The sequence below is a fragment of the Notamacropus eugenii genome, chromosome 1, assembly GCF_028372415.1.
Source record: "Notamacropus eugenii isolate mMacEug1 chromosome 1, mMacEug1.pri_v2, whole genome shotgun sequence".
Taxonomy (NCBI): Eukaryota; Metazoa; Chordata; class Mammalia; order Diprotodontia; family Macropodidae; genus Notamacropus; species Notamacropus eugenii.
The window spans coordinates 74,237,221-74,264,937 of NC_092872.1; the positions used below are offsets into that span (position 1 = coordinate 74,237,221).

The 27,717-nt window shown below is 39.5% G+C and overlaps 1 protein-coding gene and 1 long non-coding RNA gene across 2 annotated transcripts in view; one reads left to right on the forward strand and one right to left on the reverse strand.

Annotated features, from left to right (window-relative positions):
* FRMD3 (FERM domain containing 3) overlaps positions 1–27,717 on the reverse strand; it is a 334,009-nt gene that overhangs the window by 278,239 nt on the left and 28,053 nt on the right. The window lies entirely within an intron of this gene.
* LOC140501541 (uncharacterized) lies at positions 8,070–9,328 on the forward strand. The gene is made up of 2 exons (XR_011966223.1): positions 8,070–8,154; positions 9,181–9,328. It is a non-coding gene; the product is annotated as an uncharacterized lncRNA (long non-coding RNA).

Genomic DNA, 27,717 nt, shown 5'->3' on the forward strand with positions numbered 1-27,717 from the left:
TCTAGGTCTGGCACTCTATCCACTGTGCCACTAGAAGGTCACTGATGCAGCTGGATACTGACACCTATACCTGCTCACCAAAGAAGTAGGGACATTCTCCACACAGCTGCTAAAGTAATGTTCCTGGAGTGCAGGTAAGTCTTCTGCTCAATAAGCTTCAGTGGTTCCCTATTACCTCTAGGGTCAAATACAAGCTTCTCTGTTTGGCATTTAAATATCCTTACAACCCAGCTCCAACTTACCTTTCAAGCCTTTTTCTATATAATTCCCCTTCATGTACTCCTCAGACTAGTCGAACTATCAGCTATGATAACATTTTGTCCCTCATCTCCATGTCTTTGCTACAAGTTGTGCCCTACACCTAGAATGCACTCACTTGTCCTTCTGCATCTTAGAATCACTAGTTTCCTGCAAGGGCAGCGGGGTGGATAGAGCACTAGGCTTGAAACCAGGAAGACTCATCTTTCAGGGTTCAAATTCAGCCTCAGACACTTAGTGGCTATGTGACCCTGGGCAAGTCACTTAACCCTGTTGACCTCAGTTTCCTCATCTGAAAAATGAGCTGGAGGAGAAAATGCCAATCCATTCCAGTATTTCTGCCAAGAATACCCCAAATGGTATCTCAAAGAGTAGTACACAACTGAACAACAACAAAAATTTCCTCCAAAGATCTGTTCAAACATCATAATTTACATAAGGATTTTCTTTATTTCCCCCCAATAGCATCTCTCCCCCACTATATACATATATATATACACATGTATATACACATATATTTACTATTTATTTTGTTGTCCCCCTTTATCTAATTTAAAATCTTTTAAGAGGGACTGCTTCATTTATGTCTTTCTTTCCCAAGCACCTGGTACAATGTTCAGCACACTGCTGGTGCTTAATACCTGTTGACAGACTGAACCATAAAACGTAGAGGTTCGTAGATGCGCAGCTCAAAGTTGTGAGCATTCTGCTCTAACCAAGACTGTCTGTGACCCCACTGACTGGATCTCCTATCTATGTCATACTATTGTTTCATGAAGTGGTTTGCAAACCTTAAAGGAATATATAAATTTGAACTATCATTATCATCTCCTTAGTGCCTCAACCCACCTCATCAACTTTTTTCATTGACCTAGTCTATCAGCTTGGTGTCTGCTCCCCACTAGTCTGGATCCCACATGCCAGACTAGAATTCATTCACCACCAAATCTCCCCATTTCCATGTCCTTCATTGCTAGCCTATTACAATTTCCAGGTACCTATGAAAAGAGGACATTAAGTTAGCAGTTATTTGGGGCTGGGTTTCAATCTATCCCAATCCCTAGAATTGAAACTAGAACCTAATCAAATGATCCAAAGGCTAAACACTTAAGATATAGTCTGAATGTCATAAACCTATCAAGAGGGAAAGGGAGAGGGAGAAGGAAAGGGAGCGAGAGAGGGAGGGAAGAAGGGAGGGAAGGAGAAAAAGAAAGGAAGAGAGAGAGATCTAGCATCTACAATAGTGGAGTACTATTGCTTATAATTATTGAGGTATTACATGAAAAGATGCATGGGATGAATAAAGAGAAGTATAGAAAGGCCTATATTATATACTGATGCAGAATGAAATAAACAGAGCCAAGAAAAGAATATACACTGTCATAACTACATTGATGTAAATGGGAAGAATAATTCACACCAAAAAAATCCAACGTAAATGTAACAAAACCGTAAAGATCAAGCAGGACTTAAATGAAGAGTGATGAGAAGAGATCCCCAACCTACCCCTGTGTGGAGGGGGTAGGTTCATAAATGTTACATATTACATTTTTTTAAAACTTTTTCAGTGTATCAACCAATTGTGTTGATTTGTTCTCTCTAAAAAAGTACTATTTGTCATTTTGGATGGGTCTCTGGGAAAGAGTAGGGGAAGGATACTTGGGATAACTATGCTAATGTAAAGAACAGAAAATATCAATAAAATCATTTAAAAATAAATAAACACAGTGGTGGAGAAAGGGGGCCATCAATTCTGAGCAACACTGAGTCCTCAATGTCTCTCTCTTAAATCATCTTAAATTCATACTGTTCTACATTCAAAACCATCCTTCTCTGCCTCCTGTCCCTCTGGACACTATGAGTCTTCGAAGACAAACTGGGCAAATGAAGCTACAGCAGAACATCAGTGTATTGGCAAAGATGTAAGAATGCTCTCTTACATGAGGTCAAACGATGAGCATAGTCAATTACCAAAGTCCTAGTCAATACAACCCAGTGTCTTGCCAAGAAGGGATGGCTGGGCCAAGTTGGACAGATGAAAAGGAAAACTGGAAGCCAGAGATGGTCAGTCAGAATCGCAGTGAAACAAAACTGGAACTGCCAAAATGGGTCACTACCAAGATGAATTGATGAACAACTAAGTTATTTACCAGGCTACACAGCCTATCCCTGGGGTGCAACCCAGGATGATGAGCATCAAAGTTAGGGAAAGTCAAATGAAGATCATTTAACTTTTCCCTGATTAGGAGAAGTATAATAGAAATGTCAATACAAATAGAAAGCCAGAAATGTGTTCTAACATGTCAATAATAAGAACCATATGTATATAGCTCAACAACTTGGAAAGAGTCAACTTTATTCGGTGAGAGCTGGTGCAAAAAATGCAAAGAGGATAAAAGCAGAAATTGACAACAAAATGCAAGAGGCGTTATGGCAGGAAGCAAGGTTTTAGACTGCAAAAATTCCATGCTGGGTGGAAGAGCTGAGCCAGAAAAGAAGAAGTTCAAACTGTCCTACTCAAGAGTCACATGAACCTATGCAATGTCGAAAACCACCTCATCTGCTAAAGAGTTTCTATACCATAGCTGTCTTCATTAATACCTATAGAATCTAATAAAAAAAAAACCAGGCAGGTTCAATAAATTAAACCCAACAAATACTTACTCAGCATAAGCAAGGTACTGCCATAGTACTAAGGATACCCTTCAATATCCCCAGAGGATCTGTGATCTTATCAGTAAGAATATCTCCTCCAACAATGTAGATCATAGTCACACCATGACTATCCATCCTGTGTGACTCTTGACCTCAACTTCTCTATTTTTAATAAGGAGTCCCCCCAACATGCTAGGACCTCTCCTCACATTTTTTGACACACTGAGCACAATGCAGCATGTAGGCTGTCCACTGCCTTTCCCTCAATATCACCATGTGATACCATCATGTCCACTCATATTTTCTATCATACATTTGTCTTTTTAGGTTCTTTTTTTTATTATGAACTAGACAAATATAACATGAACATTCCCTTGTATAAAAAAAGAGAAAAAGAGGATTGTATATGAAAACATAAATCAGTTATGTATAGTTTGTCTTTTCTTAAAGAACATATTATAAATTCATTATTTAAAATTTTAAAATATAGATGTTTCTTATTAATACTCAATATAACCACCATCTTGGGCCATACATCACTCTAGTCAATTTTCAAACTTTGAAATAACTTTCATCAGCTGCTACTCACTCTCCAATAGAATTGCATTTCTAATCCTAGCCTTAAAGAATATCCAAAGAATGAGGGTTTGATGCAACTATAACTATGACAGTTTTGACATGATCCCACAAGAAAAATTCTAACGAAGATAGATCAGGAAACAAAGGTTGCCAAGCAAGAAGACTTCCTCTACCCATCCACTGGACTGAGAAAATGTCATCCAGAAACTGCTGCACAGGCAATGTATAGTGAGGGTCCTATCTTTTTAAAATGAAATATTTTATTATTAAAAATTTGTTAAGTTAAAAGTATAAAAATTAAATAATTAAATTTTAAAATGTTATTTCTAAGTTTGTAACATTTATATTTCTGAACTTTTTAAAAATTAAAACTGCATGAAGACTTGTAAAAATACCTTGTAAAGATGGTTTTTAATAAATGTCTACTGACTGAACAAATTCTCCATCTGTAAATTGAGGATAATAATGTCTATCGTGCTTATTTCCCAAGGATTTTGGAAGGATCAACTATAAGGATGTTAGATGTTACTGTCCATGGTAATGTTATTATTATCATTATTAGTAATAAACCATCAGGTTGGTTTGGGGGCTTTTTTAAACCAACTCCTCATAAAGAAAAGGGAGTCCAAACTAAAAATGAGAGGCATCACTGTGGAATAGACAAAGTCAGCCTTAGAATCAAAAGACATGAACTCAAGATTTGTCTCAGAGGAGCAGTTAGGTAGTGTAGCTGATAGAACACAAGTCCTGGAATCAGAAGGACCTAATTTCAAATCTGCCCTCAGACACTTATTAGCTATGTGACTCTGGGCAAGTCACTTAACCCCAATTGCCTCTAAAAAAAAAAATTTACTTCAGACACATACTGACTGTATGACTCTTGGACAAGTCACTTAACTTCCAAGGGCCTACAGGTAATTTTCTAAAATCACTAAGAATTCCCTGTTCTGATGAACCATAGATTTAGACACACACAAAAAAAGTATTAGAGTACACAGAGCCTTATGAACCTAGATCTTGAAAAAAAATTGAATGTTAAACACTTCTCTGAACTATTAGAAAACTCTTTTGACTTATTAAAAACTTCTATTTGTCCCACTCTCTAAAAACTACAATTCACTGCATCTAAAAAAAAAAAAGGAAAAAAACTTTCAGATGAGACAAGACAGGAGAGAAGTTTATATCACACACTTCTTTTCTCCATCCTGGGAAAATAAAGTCTGAAAATGACCTGCTTCCCTGAACCCAGAAATGTGTAAATATCCTTCTGAGGACTTTTGTGGAACAAGACAAAATTCAAAAAGTCAAAGTAGCTGGTGAAAAGTCATCTGCATGAGAAACTTGAAAATACTCCAGCATCTGACAGAGCTCACACACTACCTACCTGTCCAACCAGTTCATGAGAGGTGGGCCCCTAAAGTGAAGAACTGAGGACATTCAGTAACCATGAACCCTACCACCAATTGATAATCCCACTAGAACAGGTCTGGCTCAAATTAAATTTGTATGCATGAATGTATCAACCACAACAAAGACACCCAGGTTGGCTCGCCCTCAATTTCCAGATAAAATCATCAACAGCAATGAAGCCCTGAGCTCTTAACTGTTAAAAGATTCATTCTCATTTCCACCATTAGCTATCATATTGGTGGCAGCTGTTTCAAGGACGCTTTGTATTCTTGTCTTCCCAAGAAACAAACAGTGTTTAATGTAGTGGTTTTAAAAAACATATAGCAATACACCACAATAAATACTTCTTTATTGGACAATCCCTTGCATGGAACCAAAGACTTTTCATTAGGTGGAACTGGAGTGTCACAAAGGTATCCATACCCTCCTTTGTTTTGATCACAGGTCAAAGAGTTCCAAACTGTGTGGAAGGGAAAAGATGCAAAGGCTTTTAAACTGACTAGCACTCCTTGAAACATCTCACTTTGTGTTTTGCCCTAGGCTGGTATGTTGATCCCTCCTACACACCTCAGTGGCTCTGAACATTAATCATTTTTATATGCAAATTCCATCTCCTGCAGAGCTGATGGCTGTACCACCAATAACCAGAAGCCTCAATCTAATGAAAATTAGTCCAGAGTATATTTAATTACTCAAAACTTCTGGCATATACAATCACAAAAAAAAGGCAACAAAAGCAGAAATGGTTTACCACTTGAGAAGAGGTAGCACAATTGTGAAACAAAAAACAAAAACAAGGTGTGATATATTTGACCATGTTATTTTCTTTTCTAACTTGTCCACTGATAATGTTTAATATAAAATTTTGGAATAATCTCTTTGTTCTCTCTGAAGTAAACTCAGAGATTGCCTCTTCCTATGTTAGCAAAAGCCAGCCAAGGCCGACTCTACACTCCTTAAAGAGACCTTTAACCTAAGACACTATATCTTGAATAATAAGACTTTCCTTTGATGAATAATGAGACTTTCCTTTGATGAATCTTATTATCTATAGACACATACTATGTTATGAATAATGGGACTTTCCTTTGATCTATAGACATATACTATATTATGGCGTATTAATGATAAAGAAAATATAGACATCTTAGATCATAATTTCTATTGAACACTGTTTACCCTTTCCTATGTCAATTATCTGTTTAAGGGAGGAAGCCTGCCACTTACTAGTGGTGGGGTTTCTTTCCTTATCACCGAGACATATGCTTACCCAGCTTGGAATCTCAAGGCCTGACTAACATTGCTTTGTTAATTGTCCTGTCTTACTGAATTTATGATTTGCTTAATTAGGAGAGTTTCTTTCTCATGGCAAAATGTACTTAAGACAGATGATTTCTGTACTAGATAGTCAGAGTCACCTCTGACTCCATAGCGCTATGTAACTGTTTTCTTTATGGGGAATTGATTAATTAATTAAATCATAAAATGTATGCATTTAGCCATGTTGCCTTTTCTCTAACCAAGTTTTCAGGTCAACACCACAAAGGTAGGCTCCATGCATCAAATACTCAAAACTCACCTGTCCTCCATACTGGATTCCAGCCCACTCTGAGCACTCACAGGAATTTCAACTAGAAGAATCTAGCCTGACTCCCTTATTTTACAAAGGAGAAAACTGAGGGCCAGATGTTACCCACGGCTAATATCAGTAATATTTGAATTCATATCTTCCTGCCTCTGGGGTCCAATGCTGTACCACCACGTCAGTCAGTTTCAACATAAAAAGCATTCACTAATCGCTGTTATTACCTACTGTTCCCTTTGGGAGTCACATTTTCCTAACCAGGACCTCTAATGCATATTGATGCCAAAATCCAAGTCAAAACATAGGTACTGATGCTGCCTAAAACGTTATAATGGACTAATTTGAAAGACGAGACAGGAAAAACAGGAACACTATTATGTAGAAGGAAATAATTTTGCATTTATGAATTACATTTCAGTCTCTCCCATATTAGTGGAGTCAAGATCTGCCAAAGTCACTAAGATTTTTCGATTAAGAATGAAGGGTTATCTCCTAGAATAAAAACAAGTGTCAGGATATTTCCATCCTTGTATTTGCAATACTGTTTAAATATTTATCTTCTCCATCTACTTAGCAGGAACAGAATTGTAAATTCCAGCCCAGTTGTCAAGAGAGCTAGTCACCAGTGACAGATTCCACTTCAGAAATATACATTTCCTGAGAAAGACAGCCATATTCAGCCTAACTTAAAAATTAAAGAAATCACTTTAACAAGTTCCTTTGGTAGTAATACATTTGATCTCAGGGTCATGTTTGGGGGTCTGGAATACAAAACTTGGTAGACCCTTGGATTTTTAACTCTCTTTAAAAATTTTTTTTAATTAAAAATTAAAGGACCAGTGGTAAGCTTCCTATGGAAATAATAGAAAATTGCCAACTGTGTATAGTCTCTTCATTTTCCTTACGTCTATCTCCCTATCCTTTTCTCCCCTATCAGAATATGAGTTCTTTGAAAGCAGGGACTGTCTTCACTTTTCTATATGTACCTATATGTACATATGCTTAGCAAAATGTTTTGTTTTCTTGTAGTCTTTCCCATTGGAGTGTAAGCTCCTTGAGGTCAGGTTCCATGCTTTTTGGCTTTCTTTGTATCCCCAGGGCTTAGCACAGAGTCCAGGACAGAGTAAGTACTTTTTAAAAAAACGCTTGTTGACTTGTTGATTTAGCTTGACACATAGTAAGTACTTAACAAATGCCTTTTCATTCAGCCAAATATTCATTTTTACTCTTTTATAGGTTATTTTCTTGCTAATTAGCACAGTACCTTCACCAGGAAATGAGCAAAGGAAGGGAAAGACCACAAAACTCCTTGGGCTTCTTGTCATCTCCTTTAACATAAGAACAACTGAAAACAAGACCCAAAGAGACATCTAGGGACTATCTGTTCCACTCAGGAAAAAGGAAGGGCCCAACCACTCCAATTTGTATACTTAGTAAGAAAGGTCTCAGAATATGAAAGTGTCCGTGTGAAACTAATGATCTTCCTGATTTCTCCTCTCTCCCTTACACAGCCTACAGGGATAAAAGCACGCTGAAGTTATGTCCTTCCGGCAAACTAAGTGCTCTTCGTGGGTACTAAATCCTCTGGAGACAAAGCAGCACGCAGGGAGGTCAGCCAGGGGAATTCCTTGCATCCATCACAGAACAGAATGCCAAACATCACTGGGGTGAGTTCCAGATCTTGGTGATGACCAATCAGGGATCTCTTGTTCATCCAATGCTTTTGCAGCATTCCCCAGCAAACCAAAAGGCCTTTCAGTTCTCAGTCTTCCTACACAAACCAATGCAGGGTGAACACAATGAAAAAAGGGAAGGTCAGCCAGGAAAACCTCCAACCCTGCTAAACCTGACCTCCACAAGAAGAGGGGGTTGTGTTCCCTGTAGTCAGGAAGTGATATTTTGAGCAGTCAGCTGTTCGACTGGACTTTGTTGCTGGGGAAGTTATCTGACTCAGACTCATATGCAGTATTTATCTAAGCAAATCTCTATCCCCTATTTATCTAACCATAGTACCCCAGTAAATATAAGTAATGTTCTAAGGTTAAGACCCTTTGAGAATCTGGCAGAGGGGTGAGGGTGGCTCTGGATGGTAGATCTCGTGAGCTTGGGAGCTCTGAGATACAGTGGGTTAAGCCACTCAGTGTCCACACTAAGTTCAGCATAAATACAATGAGCTCCCAGGAACTAGGGGCCACCAGGTTGCCTAAAGAGGAATGAAACAGTGAAATGGAGCAGTTTAAAACTACAGGGCAAATCAATATGGTCATTGGAACCATGAGAAGCTGGACTTCTGGAAGATAGAAAAGATACCCAGGAGAAAAAAGGAGGGGAAAGAGAAGGGAGAGGGAAGGAGGGAAGAAAGAAGGGAGGAAGAGAAAGAGAGAGAGAGAGAAAGAGAGAGAATCTTTATATTTTTATAGTTTACTGTAAGGTAGGGATAGGGACTAGATATGTGATCTCACTGGTCTAAGGAACTCCTGAAGAAAACTCTCTCCTAAGGAAGGTTTAGGGAATTCACTGTATTTCAAAATGATGAAATTATACTGTTCAAATATGACTAAGGATGATCTTATAAATGTTCTCTCTCTCTCTCTCTCTCTCTCTCTCTCTCTCTCTCTCTCTTTCTCTCCCTCTCTCTCTCTCCTTCCTTCCTCCCTCCTAAATCTTTCAGACTCACAACTCACCAAATGAAGATTATCCTAAGAGTTTTCAACCAAAGACAAGAAGAGATTGCAGAAAGGAAAAACAATTCAAAAGGAAAGATATGTTACATGGATTTCTCCCCATCTTCCATTTTGACAACTGTTACAAATGTGAAAAAATACATTTCCTTGGAAATTGTATCATGAGCAGGGTTTCACAAATTTAAAAATACATATGATGTGATTTCTTTCGTTCATGAGATGTCAGAGAACCCCACTGAGCACAAGCTTGGAGGGTGAAATGTGACATTCTTTCTATTTTGTCTCTCTTCGCACCCCAAGAAGGAAGATGAAAATTGTTCAATTGGCAAACAAAATTCTTATCCTACCTTTCTATTTATGATCGCACCTGTGCCTCAAAGGCCTCAAGGCAACTAAGCATTTCAAAAACAAATGTTAAAATGAAACAGAAGCCACATTTACCAAGAACAAGATAGGTTATCAGTCTAAATCTTAAAATAGAATGAAACCTAGAAAGATACAACATTATTTCCTGAATCAAGTTTAAACTGAAAACAATAATTTACTATAAGACAAATAATTTTCTAAAATCATTCTAAAAATGTATGTGTAGAACCTATATAAAACTGTATGCCATCTCAGGGAGGGAGAGGGGAGGTAAGGGGAAAGGGGGGAAGGGAGGGGAAAAATCTAAGATATATGGAAGTGATTGTAGAACACTGAAAACAAATAAAAAAATTAAAAAAGTCATTCTAAATTATTTCCCATGTTTATTTGTATATTTAATCTCAGAGAGGTAGTGTGGTATAGTGGACAGGGAGCTGGCCTTGACATCAGAAAAATGTTCAAGCCTTGCTTTCCACATATTATGTGGAATGTGTGATCCTGGTCAAGTCACTAAACTCCTCAAAGTTCTAGGAAACTTAGAAAAACTTTAAGTTGCAGAGGGGGTGCCAACCTGCATTGGTAGAGGGATTTTTCTCATCTGGTAGATCTCTATACCAATGAAATCCCAAGTTCAGCCCCTATCCCTATTAAATCTAAAGGTCTGGCAGTTATCTAGATTCTCTAAATGTGTGATTTCATTGCTGTAAGGAACTACTATGAGAAAACTCTCTACTAAGAAAGGTTTAGGGAATTCACTGTACTTCAAAATAATGAAATTTATTCTCCAGTTATCCTCCAGTTCCTCCTCGATTCCATTTGGGACTTTGATAATGCTACTCCTAGATACCTTGCCAAGCAGACCTGTCTGTGCACCTTGCCTGCTCAGAATCACACTACAATCATGATCATCACAAAAACCATACAATTTTAACATTGGAAGGGACCTCTGTGACGGTCTAATCCAATCACATCTGAAAAGAAATCCCTACTACAACTCAATGAGCAGCTAGGTGGTACAGTGGACAGCGTCAGGCCTGGAGTCAGACTTATCTTCCCACGTTCAAATCTAATCTCAGACAATTACTGGCTGTGTGACCCTGGCAAGTCACTTCCCCCTGTTTCCCTCAGTTTTCTCACTTGTTAAATGAGCAAGAGAAGAAAATGGCAAACCACTCCAGAATCTCTGCCAAGAAAACACCAAATGGGATCACAAAGAGTCAGATGTGACTGAAGCAGCTGAACAACAACTCACTCAGCGGTATTCATTTTTATTTAAAGACCTTCAAGGAAAAGGAACCTTCTACCACCCAATGGAGGCCATTCATTTTGAGACAGTGCTAATTGTAATGAAGTTCTTCCCTACATCTAACCTCAGTTTACCTCTTTGTAACTTCTACCATTTGCTCTTATTTTAGTCCTATAATGCCAAACATCTTTCTTCCATGGGACAATTTTTAAAATACTTGAAGATAGCAATGATGTGTCCCTCACCCCTTAGTTTTCTCCTCTTTGGACTAACCAGCCCCATTTCCTTCCAATGACCCTCACTTAACATATACTGAAAGCTCTTCACCATCCTCGTTGCCTTCCTCAGGACACTCTCCAATGTCCTTTCTAAACTGTGAAGTATATTAAAGTAACAAAAGATCCAAAAATGGCCCAAAGGCCATAGCTACCCTCCAGCATTTGGCAATACCTGGACCTAACTAAAAGTTTCCATCACCAAAATACTCATTTTTGCATTTTTCCCATAACTATTTCTGAGACTCCATTAATACAAAATTCTTACAAATGACCTTGTATGGTCTTCAAATTCCCAGTGGTCTATTTAAGTTTCTTGGGGTCATCATAGTACCAAAAAACCAGGAAATATTTCAAAATAACTATCTCAAATTCCATTGCACAAAAAGACATAGTTTTAATTTTAATATACTATATAATAATGATATAATAATAAGTTTAATATGCATTGCCTTTGTTTCTGGGATGGGTAGGAAATAAAATTCTATAGATCAGAAAAGAAAAATGCAGAGAAAATGTCAGTGAACAGAGAGGACTTAACTCAAAGAAGACGCTCCATCTCTGGGCTCCAAGCATCTTCTCTGCCTATCCCCCAAGCCTGGAATGCTTTCCCTCCTCATCTTGAAATCCTTATTTTCCTTCAAGTCTCAACTCAAATCCCATCCTCTACCGGAAGTCTTTCCAATCCTTCTTAATTCTAGTGAATTCCCTCTCTTAATTATTTCCTTTTTATCCTATCAACAGCTTGTGTGTGTATATACACAGACAATATATAAACATATGCATATAGATGTGTGCTTGTTGTCGCCCCTGTTACAATGTAAGTTCCTTGAGGGTGGGAGCTGTCTTTTGCCTCTTTTTCTATCTCCAGAACTTAGAACTTCAAAATACTGATTTGTATCCCCAGGACTTTTAGAATCCCAACATTATGTGTCTGGCACATAATAGGAGCTTAATAAATGTTTGATTGATTGATATCATGAAAAAGGCTCTGGATTTGGAATCATCAGACTTAAGTTTAAATAAAGGCTCTGCCCCTTGCTCAAAATTTTGTGTCACCTTGGGCAAGTCAATTTACATTTGTTTAAGGGTTTATTGTTTTATTTCTTCTAAATTGGAAGGAAGGAAGTGTAGAGTAGTAGGGAGAAAAAATAAATGTTCATTAACTGAAAAATAAAATAAAAGATTATAAGGAACAGGTTATTTTACTACTTCTCTGTTCCTCAATTTTTTTCATCTAAAATGAAGGGTTGGAATAGACAATCTAGATTTCTCTCCCAGCTCTAACTTCTCTGATTCTATGTGTTTTCCTCAAGCTCCTGGTTCTAATTGAGGCCATTGACAGATGACTTCAATGCTAACAGCACCGTAAGGGCAGATGAGGGCACAGGGGACAAAGAGTAGCCAGTCATAATGCAGTTAATGAATCATCCTTTAGCAGGATCTGCAACTGATTTTATCTCTGTGAGGGCTGAAGGAACCCTGAGGGATGCCACAGGGAAAACTCAGAGCATGAGACAATAAAAGGGGCCCTGCCCTAGCAGAAGCTTAGGACAGATATAAAGCAAGAAGAAAGATCAGGAGAAAGGGTGAGATTTAATGGGCAAGTGTGTAATTCAGCCCTTTCCCCTTCTGATGTTTGTGGATTTCATCCTAGAAATAGACTACTGGTCCACCATTCTATCTACCCCTTGTAGCAGAGAAGATGGCACCATCAGTGAGGCAGACAAACATTCTCTCTTGCTTATGATAGCTAAGACATTACTATTGCTATAAAAGCAGAGCTGGGCCAGATATTGGGGAACTACATTGACAAGGCCAATGATCTTGGGGTCAAATGAGCTGGGATAAATGCAGTGAAGTATCAAGACAGACCAGAGACAAGCGGGTCTGGAATGGATTGGCAGCTGCTATGAAACCTTAGCCATTTGTGAGATCTGGCCAGAAGGGAGATTCTCAATCTCCAGGCCTCCATCCTGTTTCTCCAGTTGGTTGCAAAGCTGATACTGGGAAATTCCAAAACACATAAGCCCTTCCATTAATATTTCCTATGATCTACGGACCAGCTGGGAGGAAGTTTGGGGGAGATGATCAGAATTGACAGTTACTTTACAATAAATGTAATTTCTTCACGGTAATTATTTTTATTTTTCAATCAACAAACATTTTTTACTTTACTGTGTGGTAGTAAGTCACATGGCTGACCACTGAAAAGTCAATTGTTAGAATCTTGTAAATGAGGTAGCTGACACAGAGAAGTAAATTTCTCAGATGAATGGGGAAGGCCGGGAAAAGGAGGAGAGAAGATTAAAGCCATGTCAAGATTTTCATTCTTTTGAATATGTCAGAGCAATACTTTGCTTTTTTTCATACTCTTAGATCAGAGGTTCTTAATCTGCAGTCTATAAACTTATTTTTTAGAACATTCTGATAATTGAATTTTAATTTAAGCTGTTTCTTTTTAATTCTAAGTATTTTATTTTATAGATTTTAAAACATCATTCTGAGAAACAGGTCACCAGACTGCTAATGGAGCCCATGGCCCCAGATCTCCTGCCAGAGATCGATACTGAATCATGCTCAGTGTGCCCACTTGGCCCCTAACCAGGAGAGCTCAGGGTAGTAGAAAGTGAGTGCAATCAGTCTGAGTTTGGAGGCTAAGAGTTCTCTGATGAGCAGCGGGGTTCCTCTGGTCTTTGTGGACACCCATATAGGCTTAGATGACACCTGCTAACAAAACAACACAGCTAGCGGCTTGCAATGCCAAATTACATACTTCACGCCCTTTCTGGTTTATTAATTAATAAGGTGGCAACCTGCTTTTCTCTAGGCTTGAAGACGTGAGCAAGGTATGAGTTACTAACCTCACTGTCAAGTGGGATACCTACCATCTGAAAAGGTAGCCCACACTACTGTCCCTGGGACTAAAAGGAAAGATTATTTCTTAAACTAGAAGAGTAAATGACTTAGGAATTACCAAGATGAAATTAAGAAAAATTTTAGCTAAATATCAGAAGGAAAAAAAAAACATAACATCAACCAAAAAACCCATCTACACATTTGCTTCTCAAAAGCAATGGGAAAAGTGCCTTTATTAAACTGGACCAGTTGCCAGGAACAAGGGAGTAGTTAATTAACCTAGTGAGGATCATGGTGGTCTGATAATACTGGTCCCTTTTCTTCTTTCCCACCATCTCTCCATTTTGGAATATCAAATCCAGTAAAAAGGCAGTGGAGATTTAGGTCATCACAGTGACAGTTACTGAAGCTGGCAGTTGGCCCAGGCACCAAGGCTAACGTGATTGTATGAAATGCCATGGAATTTTAAATTCGCCCAAATGAGCAAGATGACTGCTTTGGGTAGAGTCCAACATGACGTCAGAATAAGCCTTAGAGCAAGGAGATTTTCTTTATTGTGAAAGCAATTCAACTGCACAATTATCTTCTTGAGAAACAGGCAAAAATCCCACAGGGTAAGTGGTCTTATATTTGAGGGGAGAGAGGACATGGAATGCTAGCTAAAACATTCTAGAAGAAATTCAGGGTTGGCAGGAGGAGCTGGCTTGGTGGCCTCAGACATCTTGTCCCCTCTCTGACTCTTGACTTAAGAAAGGTAATTCAAAATGAGAGGAACAAAAAAACTTTCTTTCTGAAATGCACAGCTGCCGGTAGTTTTCCATTCGCATTTTAAGATGACTATCATTCATGCTTAATGCTCAAATGCCTGAATTATTTTGTCGAAATTCACTGTGCATATATTCCTTTTTATACCTTATAGGGTCCTGAGATTCTCAGCCTGCTAACAGAAAGGGAAGGGAAGAGCACAGTTTGGTGGAAAGAGTCCTGGACTTAGAGCCAGAGGACCTGAGTTCGAATCTTGTTCTCATTAGCTGTGTTACTCTGAGAAAATTCTTCCACTTTTCTGGCACTCTTCTTTATAATATAGTATCACACATCATAGATTGGAAGCTAGAAGGAAACTTAGAAGCCATACAGACAACCCCCTCATTTTACAGATGAGGAAGTTGAGACCTAGAAAGATCAAGTGATTTGCCCAAGGTTAAAAATGTAGGAAATGTCAGAGATGGGATTTGAACCGTCATATTGAAAGAGCCAGTTCTCTCTCTGCTTTTCTGGGCTTCCCCCCTTCCCCACTCAACCCCCCCAAACACCCTTTAAAATAAAGAAGCTGGACCAGGAGATCTCTAAGGTCCCTTCCATCTTTAAATCTGTGATCCTATGAATTCAAGAATCCCAGAAGAACTTGATTGGGATTCCTCAATCACTAGGTGAGATTTAAGTCCAACAGCTATTGACCGAAAGACAGCCTCACTGGCCACACAGGGGGGGTGAACCTGGAACTCTGCATGCACCTGTCAGTCCACCTCTATCTGAGAAATTTCCCATTTTCACATTCCAATAAGAAAAATTCCAGACAAGCCCGTGGGAAGTTGGAGCAAAAGGCACTAATACCCACATGCTTGTCAGAAAAACAATTGTGATTTTTCTGTTTTCCCTCTCAGAGGAGTCTAAAGTTCAAAGTACAGGTAACACTTTGAACTCTCAGAGGTCTGGTGCTGTTTTTCTTCATTAAATCACTCTGTTCCCTCTAAAGAAATGAAGCAGGGCAGGATTCTGGCTTCTAGGAACTATTAAATGGGGGAAATTATCTTTCACAGCAAGACATAAAACCCATAGTAATGGTCTCCTGCCCAGAAAGATCTTCCTCACAGTCCTTGAATCTCCCAGTAATAAAATCTTCTCTCCAGAAGTCCCATTAAAATATAAATGTATTTCCTACGAGATGTGCTAGTAAATCAACTAGCATTTATTAAGCACCTACTGTACGCTAAGCACTGTGTTTTCTACACAGAAAAGTCAAAAAAAAAGGCAGTCTTTCCTCTCTAATGAAGTGGGGCGGGGGGGGGGGGGAGAGAATTGCAACATTCAGCATTCAAATAACTACATATAAACAATATATAGACAGGATAAACTGAGGGTAGTCCCAAAGGGAAAGTGCTAACATTAAAGATCAGAAAGGCTTTGGCTGAGACTTGAAGGCAGCAGCATCCTTCACGGCACTTTAATAGAGATCAGTTTATTAGATAAGCTAGCCAGTCATCTGGCAAAGTCCAGGGAATGAGACACAGGATGAGGAACTTTTGATTGCTAAGGGAGATGACAGAATTGGATATGGACATATAGAATGTTGCCCAAGGAAAGAGAGTGAGTATATTTGGAAGACAGAAGAACCCATGTGGGCAAAGAGACAGCTAGATGGCCCAGTAGATAGAACCCTGGGCTTGGAATCACGACGATTCATCTTTATGAGTCCAAATCTAGCCTCAGACACTTACTAGCAGCATGACCTTGGGCAAGTCACTTAACATCGTTTGCCTCAGTTCATCTACAAAACAAGCTGGAGAAGGAAATGGAAAACCACTCCAATATCTTTGCCAAGAAAACCCCAAATGGGGTCACAGGGAGTTGGACACAACTAAACAACAACAAAAGGGAAGGAGGTGAGTAGGAATGCCCAACTTCAGTGAGACTAGTAGAGGAAGTATAGACTGACAAAGGAAAGTTTCACCTGCTTCATTTTGCCTAGGATTAGCCTTGTTTGATGCCATGGGTTTGCCATATTGATCAACCAATATGCAAAAAGAAAAAGAAGGGACAGTTCTCACGGGATGTTCTCTGAATATCTCTCCCAAAACAGTAGCAGAATTGCTACTTTTTTTCTCTACAGAAAACAGCCGGGGAAGAATCTCTGTTTTTGTCATAACAAAACAGAATCTATGATTTAGTCAGACCAATAAACCTAAATATCCGTCCCAGCCCCCAGAAATGTTAATACGGAGCTTTTCATCTCTTATCTTTCTTTTCCCCAGGAGCCTGACTGCTTTTGCAGAGGCAGAAGAACATATTTGGAAAGCACCAGTTCTGAGATCAGTGGACCAGAATTCAAGTCTTACTTACTACCTGTTACTACCAACCTCAGGGACATTTAAAGTTATGCACAGCCTGCCTGCAGTTTACCTTTCCCATCTCAGTTAATTTTGCTCCTCTTTGTAAACTCTACATTCCAGCCAAATCAAGCTTCCAGCTTTTCCTCAGATTTGGCCTTCTATTTCCCATCTCCGTGACTTTCCACAGACCACATCTCATGCCTGAATGGTCATTCTCCTTCCTTGGGTTTGACCTCTCAGAATACCTATCTTTCCTTCAAGGCCTGGTTCTCTGAGCTTCTTCCTAATTAATTAAGCTTTCCCTGATCCCCTCAGGTATTAGTACTCTCTCCTTCAAATTACTTTGTAATTATTTAACCTTGAGTATGTGTTATATACTCCACTATACTGTAAATCCCTTGAGGGCAAGGAATATTGTACTATGCCTTTGCATTCTCATAACCCGGTATGGCTTTGCACTCAGCAAATAAGCATTTGGTAAATTGGACAACATTGGGACAATTTATGAACGGCATCTTAAATAGAGTCAAATATTTTTAAAGTATGTGACAAAATGATAAAATTTCACAATTTCCCTCAGAACTCCTGAATCTCTCCATAGTAGAAAGACTTCAGCCTGTGTGAACTTGGGCCAATCATTTAACCTCTATCTGCCTCGGTTTCCTCAAATGTAAAAGGGGGATAATAAAATAATGGTATCTTCGCCCCAGGGTTTGTTGCAAGGATCAAATGAGATAATGTTCGTAAACAGCTTAGCGCAGCATCTGATACCTAGTAGATGCTTAACACATATTTGTTCTCTCTCCTCCCTCCTCCTCCCCAAGGTCTCTGAGATCCTAGCTGTCTTCAGGCAGACTCAGTAATCAAAAGAAACCAGGGTCATCTCAGGAGCTGACTAAACCCAGATTCAGTCCTCTGGGGAGATCACAAACATCCTTCCCTTAATCCAAAGGACAGGAATGAACAAGCATCTTCTCATTAGTTTCAGGACAGGAGAGGGAAGGAAGTTAAGACACACCAGAGAACCCTGGGAATGGGGTCAAGCCGAACAGCAAAATTTGAAGACAATGGAGCACAAACTCAAAACACTTCCCTTTAAGAGGGCAAGTAAAGCCCTATGGATTAAGCTATATTATCTAAAGCTTAAAGTGTATATTCAAATTTTATGATGTATTACCAAGAGTACCACAGTAAGACCTTATTCCAACTCAATCCAACATTTATTAAGCGCCTCCAACACATAAGGAACTGCACCCAAAAGCTGGGAGGGACGTCTAATTTGAATGATACAGGGACCTCCCGGTGCTTTTCAGTCTAGGGGAGTGTAAAGAATCAAGCAAAGATAACTGCTGATAAAGCTTCTCCAAACTTAGCCAGGCTAGTCCAGAGACAACAGATATCATTAGCCCTTTCCAACTGGCATAGCCTTAGAGAGCCCAAGGACACCTGCATTCCAGGATGAAGCACTGCGGTAGGACTTTGAAAGCAGAATTAGAAATATTATTATCCCTATTTTACAAATGAGGAAACTGAGGCTTAGAAAAGTTCATTCACTTGCCCTCAGGTATACACACAGGCCACGATTTCTCCTTTTCCCTACCCCATGGGGTCACAAAATCATTAAGTGCTGATTTCAAATAGCCATATTATCTGCCCAGTCACTGGCTTGCTTTACAGAAGAAGGAGAAAACTGGGAAAAGAACAACTACAGTGCCCAGGTTCACCATTTTACACTCTGCCTTCAGAAAGGATTAATGTGAAAATCAAATCCGTTGTGCAAACTTCGCATTTACCTCATCATCAAATCTTAGATGAAACACAGAAAGTCAGACCTTTTTTTCACTGGTAAGCTCTCATTAGCCATGTGCCATGCTTAGTTAAGTAACTGCAGGAAATGGATGTTATCCTAGATATTCCTTATGGCCTGAGGAATTATCTGAGACAGAGTGCCCAGTGGCCAGGAAAGTTATTGTGTTCTTACGCTTGTTGACTTGACCAAAGTCTAATCCCTAGATTTCAACAGAATGGGGAAATCAGTTATCAAATTAAGCTCAAGTATTCCCAGAAAGATTGAGAAACTGAATGTCTCAAGTTATTGCAATAGATAGGTGGGCATCTGGCCTGCTGTTACCACATGGAGGGGGTAGAGAACAATGTGCCTGGATAGGAGAGGAGAAACTGACCAGCTGATTCCATAAATGGTACTGGGAAGGTCCTAAAAATATGAGAAAGATAACTTCAGATAATATAGTTCTACCCATAGAATTTGCAATGGTGTCACAGTTAATTCCAATCACCATGTCAGTCTTAAATCCAGATGTATATTTATTATTCATTTTTAGCTATTCTATTTTATTATTTATTATTTTATGGGTATTTTTTTTTAATTTTGAGAAACATAACAGATAGAGCTCTAGACTTCTTATCTGAAAGACCTGAGTTTAAATCCTGCCTCAGACACTTACAAGCTGTGTAATTCTGGGCAAATCACCTAACTTCTCTGAGACCCAGTTACCTTCTCTACAAAGTGGAGAGAGAATTAACACTTACCTCACAGGATTGGTGTTGTATTTACCTCACAGGATTGTTGTTTTATACACACACACACACACACACACACGCACACACACACACACACATATATAAAACATGTTAAAATGCTTTGCAAACCTTAAATCATTATATACAACAATTGACCTTGGCTAACCAAGGTCCTCCTGGGCACGTTCCTCTTCACCACCTCCCAGAACAACCCCAAGGTGATCACCATTTTCTACTCCCATAAATTCCTCGCTCCTGGGGCTGTTGGAATGTCAGCATCATGTAGTGGGAGGAACACAGGCTTGGCACACAGGTATGAAGTGAGAGCTAGCATTTGTAGCAAGGAGAAGAAGACAATGATTAAAGCTTTCTGACTCAAGGTCCTTAAGAGAAGAGAGTTTTTAAAAAGCATTACATTCAATAACAATCCTTATTCGGTTAGGGATCTATGGAGCACAGATCCTTGGCATTTTGAAGTAAATAACAGTAATGCTTCTCAGTGACAATTCAATGATCTTGGAAAAACTTGGCAGGAATCTAGCTATTTAAAAATCAAAGGGAATATCCTAATTACTATGAAGTCTGAGAGGTGGAATCTAAGAGGACATAGATATCCTTCCCATAGAGCTTCCAACCGATCTGGACAGAGGAGTACACCAGGGTCCCTGGTGCAGCAATAACCATCCTTTTGATCCCAAATTGACCTGTCCTTTAAGGGGCTGCCATGCTAATATCTCATAGTCTGATGAAATGTCTAAGCTTGGAATAGAGTGGATTTAATTACACTTCCAAACATCCACAGGGGCTATGGAGAAAGACAGAGAGAGAAATAGATCTGATAACTCAAGTGTCTACCACCCACAAGAGCCCTGGCAGGAATGTGGGGCTGTTTTATACAAAAAAGATAAGGAAGCACAGGGAGCTAGTCTGTCACACAACAGCTAGACCAGAATGTATCCTCTAGGTCAGAAGTGGGGAAACTGAGGCCTCAAGACCACATGTGGCCCTCTAGGTCCTCAAGTGGAGCCCTTTGACTGAATCCAAACTTCACAGAATAAAAGCCCTTATGTGGCTTTGAGGCCACAATTTCCCCAACCCTTCCCTAGATTATTTCTTCTTTCTTTAAGTATAGTAGACAAGCAGCTGCTGTACAGCAAAATGGACAGATCACTGTCTTTCTCTCTATCTCTCTCCCTACTACTATTCCACCTCCACCTTGCTGGGTGATGGGCTAAGCAGCAGTTTTTTAAAACTCTCTTATCCTATGGATCTTGAGTCAGAAAGCTGTAATCACTATCTTCCTCTCCTTCCTACAAATGCCAGCTCTCACAATACCTGTGTGCCAAGCCTATGTTCCTCCCACTACACGATGCAGTCATTCCAACAGCCCCAGGAAGTAAGGCATTTATCGGAGTAGAAAATGATAATCCTCTTGGGGTTAATCTGGGAGATGGTGAAGGGGAGTATACTCAGGAGGATCACAGTTGGCCAAGGTCAAGTGTTGGGCAAGAGAAGATGAGTCAAGCCATCAAGTGTTGCCAAAGGGTAGAGTAAAGGGAAACTAATGGGCTTGTCCAGCGAACTGGTGCTCAGACTGGCTAATGAGAGCAGAGCCAAGGTCTTGGTCGGAAGAGGTTACAAGAGAGAAATTCAAACTGAAGAAAAGGTGGCAGGAGAGGGAAGGCAGTATGGGTAACAATTTGCATTTTTAGGCAGTTGAATTGGAGACATCCCTCTTCTTAGTTAGGTTTATGTAGCAGCTTGCTGAATCAGTCATTCTGTATGGAATTATTGGTGCCTACATGTGTACTAAGCTGTTTGTCACCACCTCCTCACCTGTAAGATGGGGCTGATAATAGTGCCTTCCTCTCTGTGTTACTGAGAATGAAAATACAGCACAATTTAAAATTAAATTTATATATATATGTACACATAGATATAAATTTCAAATACAACACAACTTAAATTGTTATGTAAATGCCAACTAATGCTATTATGTATGCCATCCAATTAGATGGAAGGCATTGCGATTTGTTAGAAAAGTACTGGGCATGAAACCAGAGGACCTAGATTTTAATCCTGTAACTAGCTGAGTGACCTTAACATCTCTGAACACCTGCTTCTATAGGTGTGAGTTGTGATACAGTAGAACAACCCTGGATTTGGAATCCAAAGACCTGGTTTCAAAACCCATTCTGCCACTTGGTAGGTAGGATACTGGACTGCTTACTCTCTCAGGCCCTGAGCTTCCCGATCTCTAAAATGAGAGGGTTAGACCAGAGGATCTCAAAGGTCACTTTCAATTTTAAAACCCTATCAGGACTTCTTTTTCAAATATGTTAATAAAAACTACTGCCTTTTTAGAAAACTTAGGGGTAAGGACAGCTCCTTTATCAGATTTATGAGATAATATATTAATTTTTCAGGGGCCAGAAGAACAACATCCTGAAATTTTTATGCAAACAGAATTCTCACTGTCTTTCATGGGAGTTAATAGATTCACAGGGCACAAAGCTAAGCCACGAAACAATTGGACATAACTTGCAATTACTCACGGATGTGATTGTCCACATTTTTCTTACATAAAAATGATACAAATGACTTTGTAGCTACAAAGAACAAAGCTATATTTTTTAAACCAAGCAGTCATCCTAGAGTATTGCTGCAAATACCCCCTGAAAAACCTCTCACACATCTCTGCATGGTGATTACCATGAAAAAATAAAAGATAACTACAAGTTACATTTTTTTATTTTTCAAATGTTTTCTCTTCCTCATAATGATGCTTCTTTCTAACCTTCTGCAGATGCCCACAAGGACAGACTGATATTAAAGGAAATTCGGTTTACTCAATGACTTTCATGGATCTGTGATTTTATCAATGCGTACAATTCGCCCAACAATGTAAAGAGAAACCCATCCATAGCTACCCATCCTTTGTGATACTTGTGTATGGCCTCCCATAGGTTCACCATTGCTTTATATGCCATATTCCCAGAATATAGTATTCCATGTATCACTGCTATATAATACCACCAACAGAAAACTAGCATTGAAAACATAAGCCTTAGTTTCTGGGTAAGTTTGATGTTATTAAATAAGCCTCAAAATTTCCCAAAGGCAATGCAGCCACTCATTTCCTTCTATTTTAATTCAGGGCTCAACTCATTGTACATTTTTTCTGTCTGTCAAAGACACGTATACATATATGTGCATATTTAAGTACATGTGTATACATACATATACACACATAAATATGGATAGCTATCCATACGGATGCATGCCAAAATCCAGAAAACAAGAATTCATCCACTTGGTTTTTTTCCAATAAGTATGATGAGGCTAAACTCTTTTGAATGGTCACAGACCTCTTCTAAGGGGATAGAGCACCAACCCTGGAGTCAGGAAGACCTGAGTTCAAATCCTTCCTCAGACACTTATTAGCTGTGTGACCCTGGGAAAGTCACTTAACTCTGTTTACCTTAGTCTCCTCATCTGTAAAACAAACTGGAGAAATAAATGGCAAACCATTCCAGGATCTTTGTCAAGAAAACCCCAAATGGGGTCACAGAGTCAGGAACAACTGTAAAACGACTGAACCACAACACTCCTGTACCTGCAGTCAGAAACATTTTGCATTAGCTACTCTTATTTACAGTGAAGGAGACAGTCTTTACATGCTCCCTCCCCCTCACATTCTCTTTATCTTCTTACACTCTATTCCACTATTTTATAAAGAAATTAGTAGCAGCTAAATATTGTTTTACATTTGATATTATTTAATGGATGGTATTTATAATAACAGAGGCGGGGAGAGGGTAAATCTGGATAAAAGTGTTATATACATTATTCCGCCCTTCAAGATATGAAGGCGGCTGAACAGTGACTTATTCCCTTAGATATCACAAGCCTAGAGTCAACCTACAACAGTTTTCCTTAGCCAGCCTAAGGGGATAATCAGGAGAAATAATAAACAAGGACAGCAATTAATAACCTGAAGCGATCTGTATTCTTTTATTAGATATTAGTGAGCCAAACTCTGGCAAAAAGAGGGAAGGGAGAGAGGCTTGCTCCTGTGAGCAGTATAGGTTCCCACTGGAATCTTTTCACGGTATATTCCTGGGTCTATCAACTATACCTATATGGTCTTCTAGCTGCTTGTCAGTGGATGAAGATATTTATAGGGTGAGGGGCAATTCTCACCTACTGACACACATCACCAACACTTACATTACACTAAAAGTATTTGCACATCTTTTCCACTTTTCTTCTCTTTGTTTTCCTTACATTTTCATCCTTAAATGCTCTTGGTATGACTTTGCTTAGCTAAGTTTCTTGCTACATTTTATTTAAATGGTTTTCATCCTCTGTTGAATTCTCCCTTATCATTCTACATAATATGTTACAACCAATTTATATTCTAAATCATTGTTGCCTTGGGCTGACAATGCACTGCTTGGCAAGTATATCAAGTGTTTCTTAAGGTCCTTTTTAGGCTTTTTTAGTCTCCTGGTTATGACAACTGATTCGCATCAGCTGAACTATAGCAGGATGTAAGGTTAAAGGGTGAGTTCCTTGAAGGCAGGGGACTGTCTTTGGCTTTCTATCCTCAACACTTAGTACAGTCCTGGAACAAAATAAATGCTTAATCAACACTTGTTTATTCAACATCTGTTGCAGGATACGAGGTAGAAAAGTTCTATAAAGAATCCAATAAGACCCTCCACATTCCAACATATTGTCCGATACTCAATGATTTCAGGGCAAAGGGTGGAGTAGACAAGGATGGTGAAAAATACACTGGACAAAATGAATCAGGAATAAGGAATGAAAGAACCTAAAGATTTGTAGAGGACTGAGAAGGCTCATAACTCCGTGTCATGAAACTTTGTCCAGGAAGAGAAATGATTGTCTATAGACGTGGTGAACGTGGACTACCATCATGAAAAAGGAATCCACAATGTTCAAGCAGACAAGAAATTACTCATTATTTACGTGGGATTCATTTCTGAATCACTTGTCTGTGTACACTCAGATGGCTCACTTGTTTGAGCAAATTTTAAAATTAGTGCAAATCTAGAAGAAATGATAAAAAATGCTCACACTCAAACTACTCAGTGCAGACCTATTCAAACACTGTCTCAACAATGAAAATGGGATGTGGTTGGAAGAAAGTGCGTAGACACAGACTGTATACTGTTGTTGTCCAACAAGAGTCATGTCTGACCCTTCATGACCCCATTTTGGATTTTCTTGGAAAAGATGCTGGAGTGTTTTGCGATTTCCTTCTGCAGCTCATTTTACAATGAGGAAACTGAGGCAAATAGGGTGAAGTGACTTGCCCAGGGTCGCACAGCTTGTAAGTGTCTGAGGCCAGATAGGAACTGAGAGACAGAGTAATCTTCCTGACTGTCTCCAGGCCCAGCACTCTATCCACTGTGCCACCAAGCTGCTCCTTCCTTACAACTAGAGCCATCCAAAAATAGAATTGTCTGCCATGGTGGGTGGGAAATGGGTGTGGGGAGTGGCGGGGAGAGCCTAGTGAGTTTCCCCTCCCTGGAGAACATGAATGACCACTTATTGAATACACTGCAGAGTAGTGAAGATTATTCTTCAAGTATGGGTTGGACGAGATGTCCCCTGAGGTTTCTTCCAATGCTGAAATTCAATGGTTGTATTCACAGCAAAAATACAATTTCTATGCACTGTTTCTACTAAGCCAAAGTCCATTTCTACTCATTTATGCCAGTTTTAGGTCATAGAAGGAGCTTAGTGGGCTCCCAGACAAATAGGAAATGCCTGGAATAAACTCACCCTCATATTTTACCATTAATAAGAAGCTTTAATGACAGCAAAATGCTGTAACAGGCTGTGATTTCTTCTTTTCCCTGCCCCATGAGGTCACAAAATCATTAAGTGCTGATTTCAAATAGCCACGTTATCTACCCCAGTCACTGACTTGCTTCACAAAGCTAACTGCTTTACAGCAAAAGAAGGAAATTAGGGAAATAACAGCTACAGAACCAAGGCTCACCATTTCACACTCTGCCTTCAGAGGGATTAATGCGAAAATCGAATCTGTTGTGTAAACTTTGCATTTACCCCATCACCAAGTCTTAGATGGCACACAGGATGTCAGACTTTTTTTCCACTGGTAAGCTCTCATTAGCCATGTGCCACACTTAGTTAAGTAACTGCAGGAAAAGGATGTTATCCTAGTTATTCCTTATGGGCTGAGGAATTATAGAGTGCCCAGTGGCCAGGAAAGTTATTATGTTCTTATGCTGAAAAAGAGATGAGAAGAAGAGGGGAATATTTTCTGTCCTGGGAAGCCTACAAGGTCATGATGCCAAGGGCCCACTAACATGGGTTTTCCTAGGGCCACTTGGGGAGGCAGAAGCAAGGCACAAGCCCAGAGGGGTCACTGCAGCCTCCATGCGCCGACATAAAAGTAGCTTGTATCCCTCCTCAGTTTTCCGATAATCTATTTTCTCATTTGAAAAATTGAGGTGCTTGCTGTCACTGTGAGATGGCTGTTTGCTTAGAAAGCAATGCTGCCAGCAGCAAGAAACAATTCAACTAGAACTAATTTAGGGGGAAGTTGGATGGCAGAACCTATCCAAAACATACAAATACACACACATGCACACCCACAAAATAATGCTGCAAATGGTCTGAATTCTGTGAAAGACTCAGACCCTCTCTGTTACTAAGGTCTTGAACTTCCACCTTGACACACACAACCCCCGACCAAGTCTCTCACTCCTTCCTAAAAATTGTTTGACCCTACTACCAACTCCGGCTTATGATGCAGTTAAGACATTCTGCATCTGTTCCCTTAGCTTAGAACCCCAGGCAATTGACTCTGGCTCTTTCTAATCAATCAGTTTCTAAGTAGGAATCTTCCAGCTACAGCCTCTCCTTACTCCCCAGCCCAGAAAGCCTCTATCATGGAAAGTTTTCTGCCATGGCAGGTTCTAGAATAGTGAAGGATCAGTACAAGGGTATAGGGTTTGAGCATTAGTCATTACTTTGTTGACTTATTTAGATTTCATTTTAATTTCCAAAGTAGGAAATTTCCCACAAGTTGATGAATAGGCAAGGACTAAGGTCATTTGGAGTTAAACTGAAAGTTTCAGTTCAAGGAAGAACTCAGAAGAATAGGACGCCAAGGTTCCTGAAAAGAGATTCAAAGTTATACCAATTAAATATTCACCATCTGATCCAAAATCTTCCCCTCACTGGAAAAACAGGGGAGCATTTCCTATAGTAAATGCTCTTGTATGCCATAAATGGAATTTTGCTATTTTTTGATTCAGAGGAGGTAGGATAATTTTACAAACATTCATCCCACTGGGAAATTTGGTAAACTGCAGCATTTCCCCCTAAGCAGGTGGGATAGCTCTGAGTTGTAAACTTGGAAGACTGCCATTTTTCTTGTAGTTTTTCCATCCTACTTCTTTTTCTCAATTCCCTTGCTAGTTAACCATCTTCGTTCTCTTCTATTTCGACTTCATCTCTGGGAGGGCTTGTTCCCCTTCGAGCAGGAGCAGAAAGAAGCTCCACGGAGACAGCCTCAAAAGGTTGCATGAGTTGATGTCAATGACCCAGGGCTGCTCCGTGAGGCTGGCCAAATGCTGAGACAAAGCAGTCAGGAGTCAGGGGCTGTTTGTCTGCTGACGGAATGAGTTATAGAGGGGTTCCAAGGGAAAAAGAAGGAAAGGACAGATGGAATGAGAGAAGGGAGGAGAAGGAGAGGAGGGCAACCAAGGTTTTTCTTTTAATAAAAGTGGAAAATTTCAACTATTCACACACAGCATCTTCAAGAGGCACCTGTACCGTCCTGCATTTTCAGTATGCATATTATATTTTCTAAAAGGTAATCTTCAAAGTCATCAAAAAACCTATGTGCTCACAGTGCTGTGCTGGGCACTTTATAAAGGGAGTTAACAAACAGAGCTGCTCTTCTCTGGAGCAGATGTGATCTTAATCTAGCTGAATTTTCAAGTCTCTTGCAGTCACAAGGACATTTGTGGCATTATTTACCAAATCCTACTTAAGAGGCTTAGATTTGCTCTGAGGTAGATTAGTGGCCCCAAAAATCAGTGACATCCTTTTTTCCCATCAATCAAGAGGGAGAATCTGTAAA